Source organism: Oncorhynchus nerka, linkage group LG28 (genome assembly GCF_034236695.1).
Source record: "Oncorhynchus nerka isolate Pitt River linkage group LG28, Oner_Uvic_2.0, whole genome shotgun sequence".
NCBI lineage: Eukaryota > Metazoa > Chordata > Actinopteri > Salmoniformes > Salmonidae > Oncorhynchus > Oncorhynchus nerka.
The window spans coordinates 20774262-20788397 of record NC_088423.1 but is presented as its reverse complement, the minus strand read 5'-3'; the positions used below and the strand labels follow the sequence as shown (position 1 = coordinate 20788397).

General features: G+C 45.8%; 1 protein-coding gene across 4 annotated transcripts in view; it reads left to right on the top strand.

Moving 5' to 3' along the window:
• LOC115112985 (brain-specific angiogenesis inhibitor 1-associated protein 2-like) overlaps positions 1 to 14136 on the top strand; it is a 181574-nt gene that overhangs the window by 94210 nt on the left and 73228 nt on the right. The window lies entirely within an intron of this gene.

The window sequence follows — 14136 nt, the reverse complement described above, 5'->3', positions numbered from 1 at the left end:
GATCTATGTGTACGTAATTCATGTTTAAGTGGTTCATTTTTCTTTTCGATACTGTCTGAGCTGGTGTTGTATAATAAAGACGTCAAGTGTGTCTAATCAAACCACGTTACATGTAACTACACTTGCTGGTGTGGACAGGGATCAGCCAAAGCTCTGCCTTGACTTGTTTAGGTTCTCATCGACGCCCCCAGCAAGGATGATGCATGTCACCACAACCTTAATGTGTCCAGCTGAATATTTTGCGAAAAATGATTCATGTTTTTAAGGCCGTGTGATCAAGGACACAGCAACGGTATTGAGTCCTGGCCTATTTATAAGATGTGAGATGCTGGATTTCTGTAGGTGTACTGGAAAATTACTTTAATGTCGTGCAGAGGTCCAGTAAGTGAAGAAGATGGTATCTGGTTCTATACACTCTGGTTCTGTAAACAGGGTCAGAACTTTTTGTTTAGCCAATAATGGTGTGTGTGTGTGTGTGTGTGTGTGTGTGTGTGTGTGTGTGTGTGTGTGTGTGTGTGTGTGTGTGTGTGTGTGTGTGTGTGTGTGTGTGTGTGTGTGTGTGTGTGTGTGTGTGTGTGTGTGTCTCCTCCCTGAAAAGCAACAGCTGGAGTCACTGATGTATTCAGGACATGTAAGGAACAGTTACTGTAGATGACGAACCACAGCACAAAACACAGGCATTTAATCAACCTTACTTTGAGTAAAGACAACCTCCTAGAAGCATCATGCTATATTATATACTGTTCCATGTCTTCCAGCTGCAGCTTGCTGTGGATTAGCTGACCCTGTTTGTGTTTGATCACATTATGCCACCCCAGTAGAAACGCTCACAGTCACAACACCTCTCCCTCAGTAGTTCATTAATGGGTGTTTTGGAAATGGCGCTTCCTCCCAACAGCCAGAGAGAAATAGATATGCTGCTGGGGAAATAAAGGAAGCCTGGATGGCTCGGGAATGTTGCCCTCAGGGTAGTCACATTGGATAATGGGGCCGTTTCGCTCCCTCCCTACCTAGGCTAGAACACTCTACCTGCAGACAGGGTCAGCTCAGCACAGCATCACACAGACATCACAGACAGTAGCACATCACACACACACACACACACACACACACACACACACACACACACACACACACACACACACACACACACACACACACACACACACACACACACACACACTACACACACAGCATAACACACATCCTGCTGAACAGAGGAACACAGTGAGACTGTAACTGATGCTACTGTGCCAGACAGACAGTGGTTTTAGTTTTAGACCATTCAGGGGCATTGAAGCTGATGCTATGGTCTTTCTCTCCCGCTTTTTGTCTACTGCTCACAAACTGGTTTATTCTGTTTGATGCAGGGATCAAAGTTTATACAGTTTTAACTGACAAAAAATATATATTTTACCTGTCTAGTTTTTCAAGACACTGACTCCTGAGCCGAGAACTGTCTGTCCTTTTCTCCAGAGATGGTCTATGTCATTCACACATTATGTACAAGATTGTTATCTAGGTGTATTAAAATACAAAAACACACTACTTCATCCAATTCATAATAATGTCCTTTTAACACATTACCAGACTCTGAGAGCAAGTAACAAAGTGAATGACAGACCAATCCTCAACCCCCATGAGCCAATTACATTTGTTGAAAGAGGGAAATGGAAAAAACAATGATTGTGTGACAACCAGGCTCCTGAGGGGGGACACTTAAGAATCAAATCGACCGCAGGGCACCCTCAGTGGACAAGACAGACTGTCCCAAATGGCACCCTAATCCCTATACAGTGCACAATTGCACCAGCGCAACCATGGTCAAAAGTAGTGCTCTGTCCCCTGCAGTCAATTAGATTCTTAGGTTCTCTGTCCCCTGCAGTCGATTAGATTCTTAGGTTCTCTGTCCCCTGCAGTCAATTAGATTCTTAGGTTCTCTGTCCCCTGCAGTCGATTAGATTCTTAGGTTCTCTGTCCCCTGCAGTCGATTAGATTCTTAGGTTCTCTGTCCCCTGCAGTCGTTTAGATTCTTAGGTTCTCTGTCCCCTGCAGTCGATTAGATTCTTAGGTTCTCTGTCCCCTGCAGTCGATTAGATTCTTAGGTTCTCTGTCCCCTGCAGTCGATTAGATTCTTAGGTTATCCCTGAATCTTGTGGCCTAAGAATTGACCCCAAGACCAGTGGACCCAGTGTGAACAAGACAAACTAGCTGAGGGGCATTAATTGTGTATTCTTTAATTGATAGGGCTCCACTACGACCAGACAACAATAGTCTCTCTAAGCTTCAGATGTTGTGATCTGTGCTGATTATCTGTAAGAGGCTTAGACAGGCCTGCAGGGACAGGAGAGAGAAATAGGCAGATATTTCAGCTGGCAGGATGGAGTTAGATCAGAGAGAGAAGGAAACACAGACATGCACACATAGTCTTGTATGCCTAACGTTGTGGGGACACAATTTAGTCCCATTTGAAATCCTATTTTCCCTGATCCTAACCCTAACCTTTACCTCAACCCTAACCCTAACCCGACACCCTAAACCTAACCATAACTCCAAACCCAACCCTAAACCACAGCTTCTAACCTTAACACTTATCCCCTTTCCCTTTTCTAAACTCCCAAGAAATACCATTTGCCCTTGTGGGGACTAACACAATATCCCCAGTTGGTCACATTTTTGTTTGTTTACTATTCTTGTGGGAACTTCTGGTCCCCACAAGTATAGTTGAACACATCCACATGCACACACACACCTTCACCCGCATGCACACACACACACACACACACACACACACACACACACACACACACACACACACACACACACACACACACACACACACACTGTGGTCTGTTTAGTCTACATCAGCAGGAGTCTCCATAAAGCTCAGTAATCTTCAGATGCTGTAGTCACGCTACTCAGAGCATGGAGCTACTATATCCTCCCTCCCTCATTTGCCCACAAATGTAGTTAATGGCCTGTGGTATTCACACGATTGAGTAAAGGAGTGGAGGGTGGATGGATGGATGCAGGGAGAAAAGGAAGGAGAAGGAAGGTGGTTGATGGATCGAGGGAGTTGTAGGGTGGTGGAAGATTGTGGAAGGAAGGAGGGTGGTGGGAAGAGGAAGGAAGGAAGGAGGAGGGTGGTGGGAAGAGGAAGGAAGGAGGAGGAGGGTGGTGGAAAGAGGAAGGAAGGAGTAGGAGGGTGGGGGAAAGAGGAAGGAAGGAAGGTTGAGGGTGGTGGGTAGAGGAAGGAAGGAGGAGGGTGGTGGGGAAGTAAGAGGAAGAAAAGGAGGAGGAGGAAGGAAGGAAGGAAGGTGGTGGGAAGAGGAAGGAAGGAAGGAGGAAGGAAGGAAGGTGGAAGGAAGGAATGGGAAAAAGGAAGGAAGGAAGGAAGGTAGGAAAGAGGAGGAGGGTGGTGGAAAAAGGAAGGAAGGAAGGAAGGAGGAGGGTGGGGAAAAGGAAGGAAGGAAGGTAGGAAGGAAGGAATGAGGAGGGTGGTGGGAAAAGGAAGGAAGGAAGGTAGGAAGGAAGGAGGAGGGTGGTGGGAAGAGGGAGGAAGGAAGGAGGAGGGTGGTGGGAAGAGGAAGGAAGGAAGGAAGGAAGGAAGGAAGGAAGGAAGGAAGGAAGGAAGGAAGGAAGGAAGGAAGGAAGGAAGGAAGGAAGGAAGGAAGGAAGGAAGGAAGGAAGGAAGGGAAGGAAGGAAAGGAAGGAAGGAGGAGGGTGGTGGGAAGAAGGAAGGAAGGAAAGGAAGGAAGGAAGGAAGGAAGGAAGGAAGGAAGGAAGGAAGGAAGGAGGGTGGTGGAAGGAGGAAGGAAGGATGGAGGAGGGTGGTGGGAAGAGGAAGGAAGGAAGGAGGAGGGTGGTGGGAAGAGGAAGGAAGGAAGGAAGCAAGGAAGGAAGGAAGGAAGGAAGGAAGGAAGGAAGGGAGGAGGAGGGTGGTGGGAAGAGGAAGGAAGGAAGGAAGGAAGGAAGGAAGGAAGGAAGGAAGGAAGGAAGGAAGGAAGGAAGGTGGAAGGAAGGAGGAGGAAGGAAGGATGGAAGGAGGGTGGTGGGAAGAGGAAGGAAGGAAGGAGGAGGGTGGTGGGAAGGAAGGAAGGAAGGAAGGAAGGAAGGAAGGAAGGAAGGAAGGAAGGAAGGAAGGAAGGAAGGGTGGTGGGAAGAGGAAGGAAGGAAGGAGGAGGGTGGTGGGAAGAGGAAGGAAGGAAGGAAGGAAGGAAGGAGGGTGGTGGGAAGAGGAGGGAAGGAGGAAGGAGGAGGGTGGTGGGAAGAGGAAGGAAGGAGGAAGGAAGGAGGAGGGTGGTGGTGGGAAGAGGAAGGAAGGAAGGAGGAGGGTGGTGGGAAGAGGAAGGAAGGAAGGAAGGAAGGAAGGAAGGAAGGGGAAGGTGGAAAGAGGAAGGAAGGATGGAGGAGGGTGGTGGGAAGAGGAAGAAGGAAGGAGGAGGGAGGGTGGTGGGAAGAGGAAGGAAGGAAGGAAGGAAGGAGGGTGGTGGGAAGAGGAAGGAAGGAAGGAAGGAAGGAAGGAAGGAAGGAAGGAAGGAAGGAAGGAAGGAAGGAAGGAAGGAAGGAAGGAAGGAAGGAAGGAAGGAAGAAGGAGGGGAAGGAGGGTGGTGGGAAGAGGAAGGAAGGAAGGAGGAGGGTGGTGGGAAGAGGAAGGAAGGAAGGAGGAGGAAGGAAGGAAGGAAGGAAGGAAGGAAGGAAGGAAGGAAGGAAGGTGGTGGAAAGAGGAAGGAAGGATGGAGGAGGGTGGTGGGAAGAGGAAGGAAGGAAGGAGGAGGAAGGAAGGAGGGTGGTGGGAAGAGGAAGGAAGGAAGGAAGGAAGGAAGGAAGGAAGGAAGGAAGGAAGGAAGGAAGGAAGGAAGGAAGGAAGGAAGGAGGGTGGTGGGAAGAGGAAGGGAAGGAGGAGGAGGGTGGTGGGAAGAGGAAGGAAGGAAGGAGGAGGGTGGTGGGGGGAAGGAAGGTGGGAAGAAGGAAGGAAGGAAGGAGGAGGGTGGTGGGAAGAGGACGGAAGGAAGGAAGGAAGGAAGGGGGTGGTGGAAAGGAGGAAGGAAGGATGGAGGAGGGTGGTGGAAGGAAGGAAGGAAGGAAGGAAGGAAGGAGGAAGGAAGGTGGGAAGAGGAAGGAAGGAAGGAGGAGGGTGGTGGGAAGAGGAAGGAAGGAAGGAAGGAAGGAAAGGAAGGAAGGAAGGAAGGAAGGAAGGAAGGAAGGAAGGAAGGAAGGAAGAAGGAAGGAAGGAAGGTGGTGGAAAGAGGAAGGAAGGATGGAGGAAGGAAGTGGTGGGAAGAGGAAGGAAGGAAGGAAGGAGGAGGGTGTGGGAAAAGGAAGGAAGGAAGGAAGGAAGGAGGAGGGTGGTGGAAAAAGGAAGGAAGGAAGGAAGGAGGAGGGGGTGGTGGGAAAAAAGAAGGAAGGAAGGTAGGAAGGAAGGAGGAGGGTGGTGGGAAGAGGAAGGAAGGAAGGAAGGAGGAGGGTGGGGTGGGAAGAGGAAGGAAGGAAGGAAGGAAGGAAGGAAGGAAGGAAGGAAGGGTGGTGGAAGGAAGGAAGGAAGGAAGGAAGGAAGGAAGGAAGGAAGGAAGGAAGGAAGGAGGAGGGGGTGGTGGGAAGGGGAAGAGGAAGGAAGGAAGGAAGGAAGGAAGGAAGGAAGGAAGGAAGGAAGGAAGGAAGGAAGGAAGGAAGGAAGGAAGGAAGGAGCAGGGGTGGTGGGAAAGGAAGGAAGGAAGGATGGAGGAAGGGGATGGAGGAGGGTGGTGGGAAGAGGAAGGAAGGAGGAGAGTGGTAGGAAGGAAGAAAGGAAAGAAGGAAGGGAGGAAGTAAGGAGGGTGGTGGAAAGAGGAAGAAAGGAGGAGGAGGGTGGTGGGTAGAGGAAGGAGGAGGAGGAGGGTGGTGGGTAGAGGAAGGAAGGAAGGAGGAGGGTGTGGGAAAAGGAAGGAAGGAAGGTAGGAAGGAAGGAAGGAGGAGGGTGGTGGGAAAAGGAAGGAAGGAAGGTAGGAAGGAGGAGGGTGGTGGAAAAAGGAAGGAAGGAAGGTAGGAAGGAAGGAGGAGGGTGGTGGGAAGAGGAAGGAAGGAAGGAGGAGGGTGGTGGGAAGAGGAAGGAAGGAAGGAAGGAAGGAAGGAAGGAAGGAAGGAAGGAAGGAAGGAAGGAAGGAAGGAAGGAAGGAAGGAAGGATGGAGGAGGGTGGTGGGTAGAGGAAGGAGGAGGAGGGTGGTGGGTAGAGGAAGGAAGGAAGGGTGGTGCGTAGAGGAAGGAAGGAGGGTGGTGGGTAAAGGAAGGAAGGAAGGAAGGAAGGAAGGAAGGAAGGAAGGAAGGAAGGAAGGAAGGAAGGGGAGGGTGGTGGGAAGAGGAAGGAAGGAAGGAGGAGGGTGGTGGGAAGAGGAAGGAAGGAAGGAGAGGAGGGTGGTGGGTAGAGGAAGGAAGGGAGGAGGGTGGTGGGTAGAGGAATGAAGGAAGTAAGGTAGTGAGTAGAGGAAGGAAGGAAGGAGGAGGGTGGTGGGAAGAGGAAGGAAGGACGGAGGAGGGTGGTGGGAAGAGGGAGGAAGGAAGGAGGAGGGTGGTGGGTAGAGGAAGGAAGGAAGGAAGGAAGGAAGGAAGGAAGGAAGGAAGGAAGGAAGGAAGGAAGGAAGGAAGGAAGGAAGGAAGGAAGGAAGGAAGGAAGGAAGGAAGGAAGGAAGAGGGTGGTGGGAAGAGGAAGGACGGACAGAGGGTGGTGGGAAGAGGAAGGAAGGACGGAGGAGGGTGGTGGAAGAGGAAGGAAGGAAGGAGGAGGGTAGTGGGTAGAGGAAGGAAGGAATGGTGGTGGGTAGAGGAAGGAAGGACGGAGGAGGGTGGTGGGAAGAGGAAGGAAGGAAGGAGGAGGGTAGTGGGTAGAGGAAGGAAGGAAGGGTGGTGGGTAGAGGAAGGAAGGAAGGAAGGAGGGTGGTGGGTAAAGGAAGGAAGGAGGGTGGTGGGTAGAGGAAGGAAGGAAGGAGGGTGGTGGGTAAAGGAAGGAAGGGAGGAGGGTGGTGGGTAGAGGAAGGAAGGAGGAGGGTGGTGGGTAGAGGAATGAAGGAAGTAAGGTAGTGAGTAGAGGAAGGAAGGAAGTAAGGTAGTGAGTAGAGGAAGGAAGGAAGGAAGGTAGGTGGTGGGTAGAGGAAGGATGCTGTTTCACTCACTCACCACCATTGTTATCCTCTGATGTCCTCTTAGAGGTCTCGCCATGTGATGGATCAGCACTGGGACTGCACAGTCCACCTTGGCATGGAGCCAGACCAGTAAACAGTGCGTACAAATAAATACAGTTCCACATTTAATTTTTAAATGAATATTTCTAACAACAACAGATGTTGTTTTGCTGTCATTGTAAAGCCCTAGTTATTTTGTTGCTTTGACAAAGTAATTTCTGAAGAATATTATTCATTTAGTGTTAGTGATTTTAAAGTCACTAGTCACTTAGAAATTATGAAGAAACATTGAACATGTAATAGTCAAAAACAGGTGAGCTGGTTCTTCTATTCTGTACCATTTTCTGGTGTTTTGTGGAGGAAAACTGAGCAGGTCAAGCATAACAAGTCAACCCTGTTACCCATAGATAGGCAGGCTAGAAATATTTAAACGTTTGTTTTGTGATGCTTCAATTGCCACTCCCTGTTGCACACAGCAAGTGTGGGGATTTATGGCTGATTCAAGAAGAATGTTACTTTATTTGGTACTTAATAGGCACTTACTAAGTAGTATTTTTATTTATTTATTTACCCTGTTGAGATAGGGAAACATGTTTTATGAAGTTGAACACGTGCTCTTTATGACAGAATGTAACAATGAAATCAAATGTTTTTTCGGACCAAGTTCCACTTCTCAAAAGGCACCGAATTGGTGGAACGAATATACAATTTCTTAATCCTGGGCAACATGGGTCTGGGAGGCATATGGGTATCCATAGTATTCCACCAATTATACATTTTTCAACTCAATATTTATTCTCTTCCCCCCAATTAGTATTTTATTTAAAACTCCAAAGTTTTCTCTTTGTCTCATGACAAAATGTGTGGTGTTGCAGGATATTCCTTTTCATGCTGCAACAACAACAAAGTCTCTTGCGTCATGGCAAAAAAAAAGTCATTCATTTTTTATTCTACCTTTATTTAACTAGGCAAGCCAGTTAAGAACAAATACTTATTTACAATGACGGCCTACCAAAAGGCAAAAGGCCTCCTGCAGGGACGGAGGCTAGGATTAAAAATAAAGAAATCATAAATATGGGACAAAACATACATCATGACAAGGGAGACAACACTACATAAAGAGAGACCTAAGACAACAACATAGCAAGGGAGACAACACTACATACAGAGAGACCAAAGACAACAACATAGCAAGGGAGCAACACGTGACAACACAGCATGGTAACAACACAACCTGACAACAGCATGGTAGCAATGAAACATGATAGCAGCACAAAACATGGTACAAACATTATTGGCCACAGACAACAGCACAAAGGGCAAGAAGGTAGAGACAACAATACATCAGTCGAAGCAGCCACAACTGTCGGTAAGAGTGTCCATGATTGAGTCTTTGAATGAAGAGATTGAGATAAAACTTTCCAGTTTGAGTGTGTGTTGCAGCTCATTCCAGTCGCTAGCTGCAGCGAACTGAAAAGAGGAGCGACCCAGGGATGTGTGTGCTTTGGGGACCTTTAACAGAATGTGACTGGCAGAACGGGTGTTGTATGTGGAGGATGAGGGCTGTAGTAGATATCTCAGATAGGGGGGAGTGAGGCAAAAGAGGGTTTTTATAAATAAGCATCAACCAGTGGGTGTTACGACGGGTATACAGAGATGACCCGTTTACAGAGGAGTATAGAGTGCAGTGATGTGTCCCATAAGAAGCATTGGTGGCAAATCTGATGGCCGAATGGTAAAGAACATCTAGCCGCTCAAGAGCACCCTTTCCTGCCTAAATATAAATTATGTCTCTGTAATCTAGCATGGGTAGGATGGTCATCTGAATCAATGTTAGTTTGGCAGCTGGGGTGAAAGAGGAGCGATTACGATAGAGGAAACCAAGTCTAGATTTAACTTTAGCCTGCAGCTTTGATATGTGCTGAGAGAAGGACAGTGTGCTGTCTAACCCTTAGAGGTAATAATTACACTGGTAGGGAGAGGGGAATTTGTCTTACCAAACCACATGACCTTTGTTTTGGAGGTGTTCAGAACAAGGTTAAGGGTAGAGAAAGCTTGTTGGACACTTAGAAAGCTTTGCTGTAGAGCGTTTAACACAAAATCCAGGGAGGAGCCAGCAGAGTATAAGACTATCATCTGCATATAAATGAATGAGAGAGCATCCTACTGCCTGTTCTATGTTGTTGATGTAAATTGAGAAGAGCGTGGAGCCTAGGATCGAGCCTTGGGGTACTCCCTTGGTGACAGGCAGTGGCTGAGACAGCAGATTTTCTGACTTTATACACTGCCTCTTTGAGAGAGGTAGTTAGCGAACCAGGCCACAGACATGTTTTTCCAACACTTTTGCTAAACAGAGCAAAATAGAAATAGACCTAGAACATTTAGGATCAGCTTGATCTCCCCTTTTAAATAAAGGAGAAACCATGGCTGCCTTCCAAGCAATGGGAACCTCCCCAGAAAGGAGAGACAGGCTTGGCGGTGATAGGGGCAGCAACCTTAAAGAAGAAAGGGTCTAAACCATCTGACCCAGATGTTTTTGGGGGTTCAGGTTTCAGGAGCTCCTTTAGCACCTTGGACTCAGTGACTGCCTGCAAGGAGAAACCTTGTAGCAGGGTAGGGGGAAAAGAGGGAGAAGCATCAGGGATAGTCACATGGGAGGGAGATGAGGAAATGTTGGACGGGCAAGGAGGCAAGGCTGAATAAAATAGGAGTCCTGACTTAATGAAGTGGTGATTAAAGAGCTCGGCCATGTGCTTCTTGTCAGTAACCACCACATCATCAATATTAAGGGACATGGGAAGCTGTGAGGAGGAGGGTTTATTCTCCAGGTCTATAACCGTTTTCCAGAACTTCTTGGGATTAGACCCACAGAGAGAGACCTACTCCTCAAAGTAACTCATTTTGGCCTTCCGGATAGCCTGAGTGCACTTAATTCTCATTTTCCTGAATGAGAGCCAGTCAGCCTGAGTATGCGTGTGCCAAGCCTTTCGCCAAATGCAATTCTTGAGTTGGAGTAATTCTGCAAGATCAAGGTCAAATAAGGGGCTGAACCTGTTTTTAATTCTCATTTTCTTAATGGGGGCATGTTTGTTAACAATACAACTGAAAATATAAAAAAGAAGGTCCAAGCGTATTCGACATTTCGACAGAGGGGATCACGCTGATTCTATACCATTTTACAGAGGCCAGTTCATGAAGGAAGTCTTGCTCATTACATTTTTTTAGCAAGCGTCTATGACAAATACAGGTCGTTTCACTGAGCAGTCATTATGAACACAGGCTGTAAAACAGTGATTGCTACAGGCGGCAGGTAGGCTAGTGGTTAGCGCGTTGGACTAGTAACCGAAAGGTTGTTAGATCGAATCCCAGGGCTGACAAGGTAGAAATCTGCCTTTCTGCCCCTGAACAAGGCAGCTAACCCACTGTTCCTAGGCCGTCATTGAAAATAAGAATTTGTTCTTAACTGACTTGCCTAGTTAAATAAAGGTCAATACAGAAAACATCACAGAGAGTTGCCTTTTCTGGGTGTTTGTAGTCATACCTTGTGGGATTGGTAATAATCTAAGAAAGATTTATAGGGAGTCCCATTGCTTTAGGACTTGGTCATGCGGTTTAAGCATGTCCCAGTTTAGGTCACCCATCAGGACAAATTCAGACTTAGTGTAAGGTGCCAGGAGAGAGCTGAGGGCAGGTAGAGTACAGGCCGGTGTCAAGACTTGAAGGAGACAACCGAGCACTGAAGGTGATCCTTGGTCTTCCCCCACCTTTGGAAGATCTGTCTTGCCGAAAACGGTTATAACCAGAAGGGTTAACATCAGTATTCAAAACACTCTTCCTTAACCACGTCTTTGTAATGACCAACACATCTGGATTGGAGCTGTGAACCCACACTTTCAATTTATCCATTTTAGGTAATACGCTTCTCGTGTTAACGTGCAGAAAACCCAGGCTTTTACGAGAGCAGAAATCAGTGAAGCAGATATCAGAGCACAAGTCAGAATTGGGGCTAGCAACAGTAGCTGTACCAGGGTGTACATGCACATTTAAAGATATCATCAACAGTAACACAATCAAGGCACGGCATAGGACAGGGAGAGCTCTGCAGTGCTGATTTATGACATTTGAATATGCATCAGATGGCTTGCAAGAACTGTAAAATTTTCTCTCCGATGCCAAGAGGCGGGCCTTTAAATGTTCATTCCCAGGGCCGAAGTATTGGGTCGTCCAGCCATGCACGGCTGAAGTCATATTAAAACTCATTGTATGCTATTTTTCTCTCACCCGAGTTGCGTTCTGATTACGAGGGGGTCCCTGATGAATTTGCTATCACAAAAGGGGTCACCAGACTCAAAAAGTTTGAGAACCCCTTCACAGACTAGAGAGATCTCAGAAAATAATTGTAGACCTCCACAAGTCTGGTTCATCCTTGGGAGAAATTTCCAAACGCCTGAAGGTACCATGTTCATCTGTACAAAATAGTACAGCGTGGTCCCAAGTATTAACACCATGGGACCATGCAGCCGTCATAACACTCAGGAAGGAGACACGTTCTGTCTCCTAGAGATGAATGTACTTTGGTGCAAAAATTGCAAATCAATCCCAGAACAACAGTAAAGGACCTTGTGAAGATGCTGGAGGAAACAAGTACAAAAGTCTCTATATCCACAGCAAAACGAGTCCTATATCAACATAACCTGAAAGGCCGCTGAGCAAGGTAGAAGCCACTGCTCCAAAACCGCCATAAAAAAGCCACACTACGGTTGTCCTACAAATCTGGTGTCCTACAAACCTGACTCAGTTACACCAGCTCTGTCAGGAGGAATGGGCCAAAATTCACCCAGCTTATTGTGGGAAGCTTGTGGAAAGCTTCCTGAAACGTTTGACCCAAGTTAAACAATTTAAAGGCAATTCTACCAAATACTAATTGAGTGTATGTAAACTTCTGACCCACTGGGAATGTGATGAAAGAAATACAAGCTGTAATAAATAATTCTCTCTACTATTATTCTGACATTTCACATTCTTAAAATAAAGTGATCCTAACTGACCTAAGACAGGGAATTTTTACTAGGATTAAATGTCAGGAATTGTGAAAAACTGAGTTTAAATGTATTTGGCTAAGGTGTATGTACATTTCCGACTTCAACTGTATATGTGAGAAGGAATACAACATGGCTGCTGTGAAAGTGAACTGTTTATGCTTTATCAGGGTTGTATTCATTCCTTTTTTTACTTTATTTAAAAAAATCCTTTGTGAACAGTAATGGCTGACATTTTATTTCAAACCTAGACTTTCAATTCTCTTACTAGGAAGAGATTTGTAGTAGTCACATCATTGTAGTCTTGTAGATTTGTAGTAGTCACACGTAGACACCATCAGAATCCACAGTTCTTACCTTTCTAACAGTACTAAGCATGTGTTAGTAGGTCTTATATTTTTTAAACCTAAATGTACTTGATCAGGGTTGTATACAATATTATGTGTTGTTTAGAAAATGCCACCAGCGGGTGTAAGAGTTTAAGATTTTTTAAGTGTGTGCATTGTGCTGCTAACAATATAATCTCTAAGCCAATAAACTCATATGTTATGTGCACTGTAACAGTTTTGCATAACATGCTGTTTTTGTGGATTTGAAAATGTCGAATCCGGTCCAAACCTTGTTAGAAGGGACCTTAATGCTTTCCAAACCTTCCCTACTCCTAAATCCCCTTCTCATTTAGAGTCGTAGCTTGATGACCTCAACACCTCCTGATAAGCCTCCCTATGCTGTGATGTCATAAAAGAAAGCCCCATAGAGATCCTATTAAATTAATTTGTATTCTAATTCCTAATTCTATGGAAAGCCCCCCTCTAGAATGTTCTCTTAGAATGTTCTCCTTACTTCTTTAGTTCCTAATGGGAAGGATCATCATGTCCCCTTAGTTTTACTCTCTACACTCACCTCTTCTTCTCCTTTCTAACGTGTTTAATAACCTAAATTACTGAACTCAGAACGCCACTGACCACATATTATACAGCAAATGATGTCAGGGTAGGGCAGTGTGTTACATAGAAATAGAGAGGGTGCGGTGAGATTGGAAATTAGAGTTCTTTGACTTATATATGGATAATGAATATATTCCAATAAGTCGTCTCCCTTTGAATGTCTGCTAAGTCAATATTTGAGTGAACACAATCACCGTTTGTGTGTGGAACCCTTTCATGTGTCTCATTCTTTTATCTGGGGAACCTATTTGGAAACCTGTCTTGTCTCGTTTCTCTGGGGTAGTTTGATCTGTCACTGTCTCTCCAGTTCTTTACCCTTCTATTCGTTCTTTGCTCAAACTAGATCTTTTTGTTCCTTTTTTTTTTTTACAATGCATTGCATATTCAGAAGAGGCAGCATGTAGGTATCTTAAAATGACACGCATTATATCTCCCTGGCTGCATGAATCACCCTTTACTTTCTGTTTGTTTTATTTTCAACTTTTCTCTTGGTTCTGCTTTTTGTTTGAAGTATTTATATGTTGTTTTATTTAATGCAAAGCACTATCGCTTAGTATAAAGAAGTACTCATTCATTTGTGGAAGTTTCCTTTGATTTCTTTCTCATAATATGACACATTTGTACTGAATATATGGAGTATTTGTGCTGTATGTTCTCAGTACTAGTAAAATGAGCTAATATTACCATGAATACTTTCATTTATTTTTACAGACAGAGTTGTGTCTTTAGATATCTTGTTTTGCTCGTGATTTTCTTACACTATTCTGTTTCTCTTTTTGTATTTGTGTTCTATTCTTTTAAGTTTACAATGTTTTCAGTTCCGTGACTTGACTGATGTTCCATCCTGTTCATTCCCATCCTCTCCTCCCTCGTCTCCCTCCCTCACTCCACCTGTCTTCCAAGTGTTTTGTGTGGCTGCATGGTCTGGTTTTTGCACGTTGATGTAGCTTTCAACGACACACATAATATTTAATATCATTCTGTCTCTTTCTCTC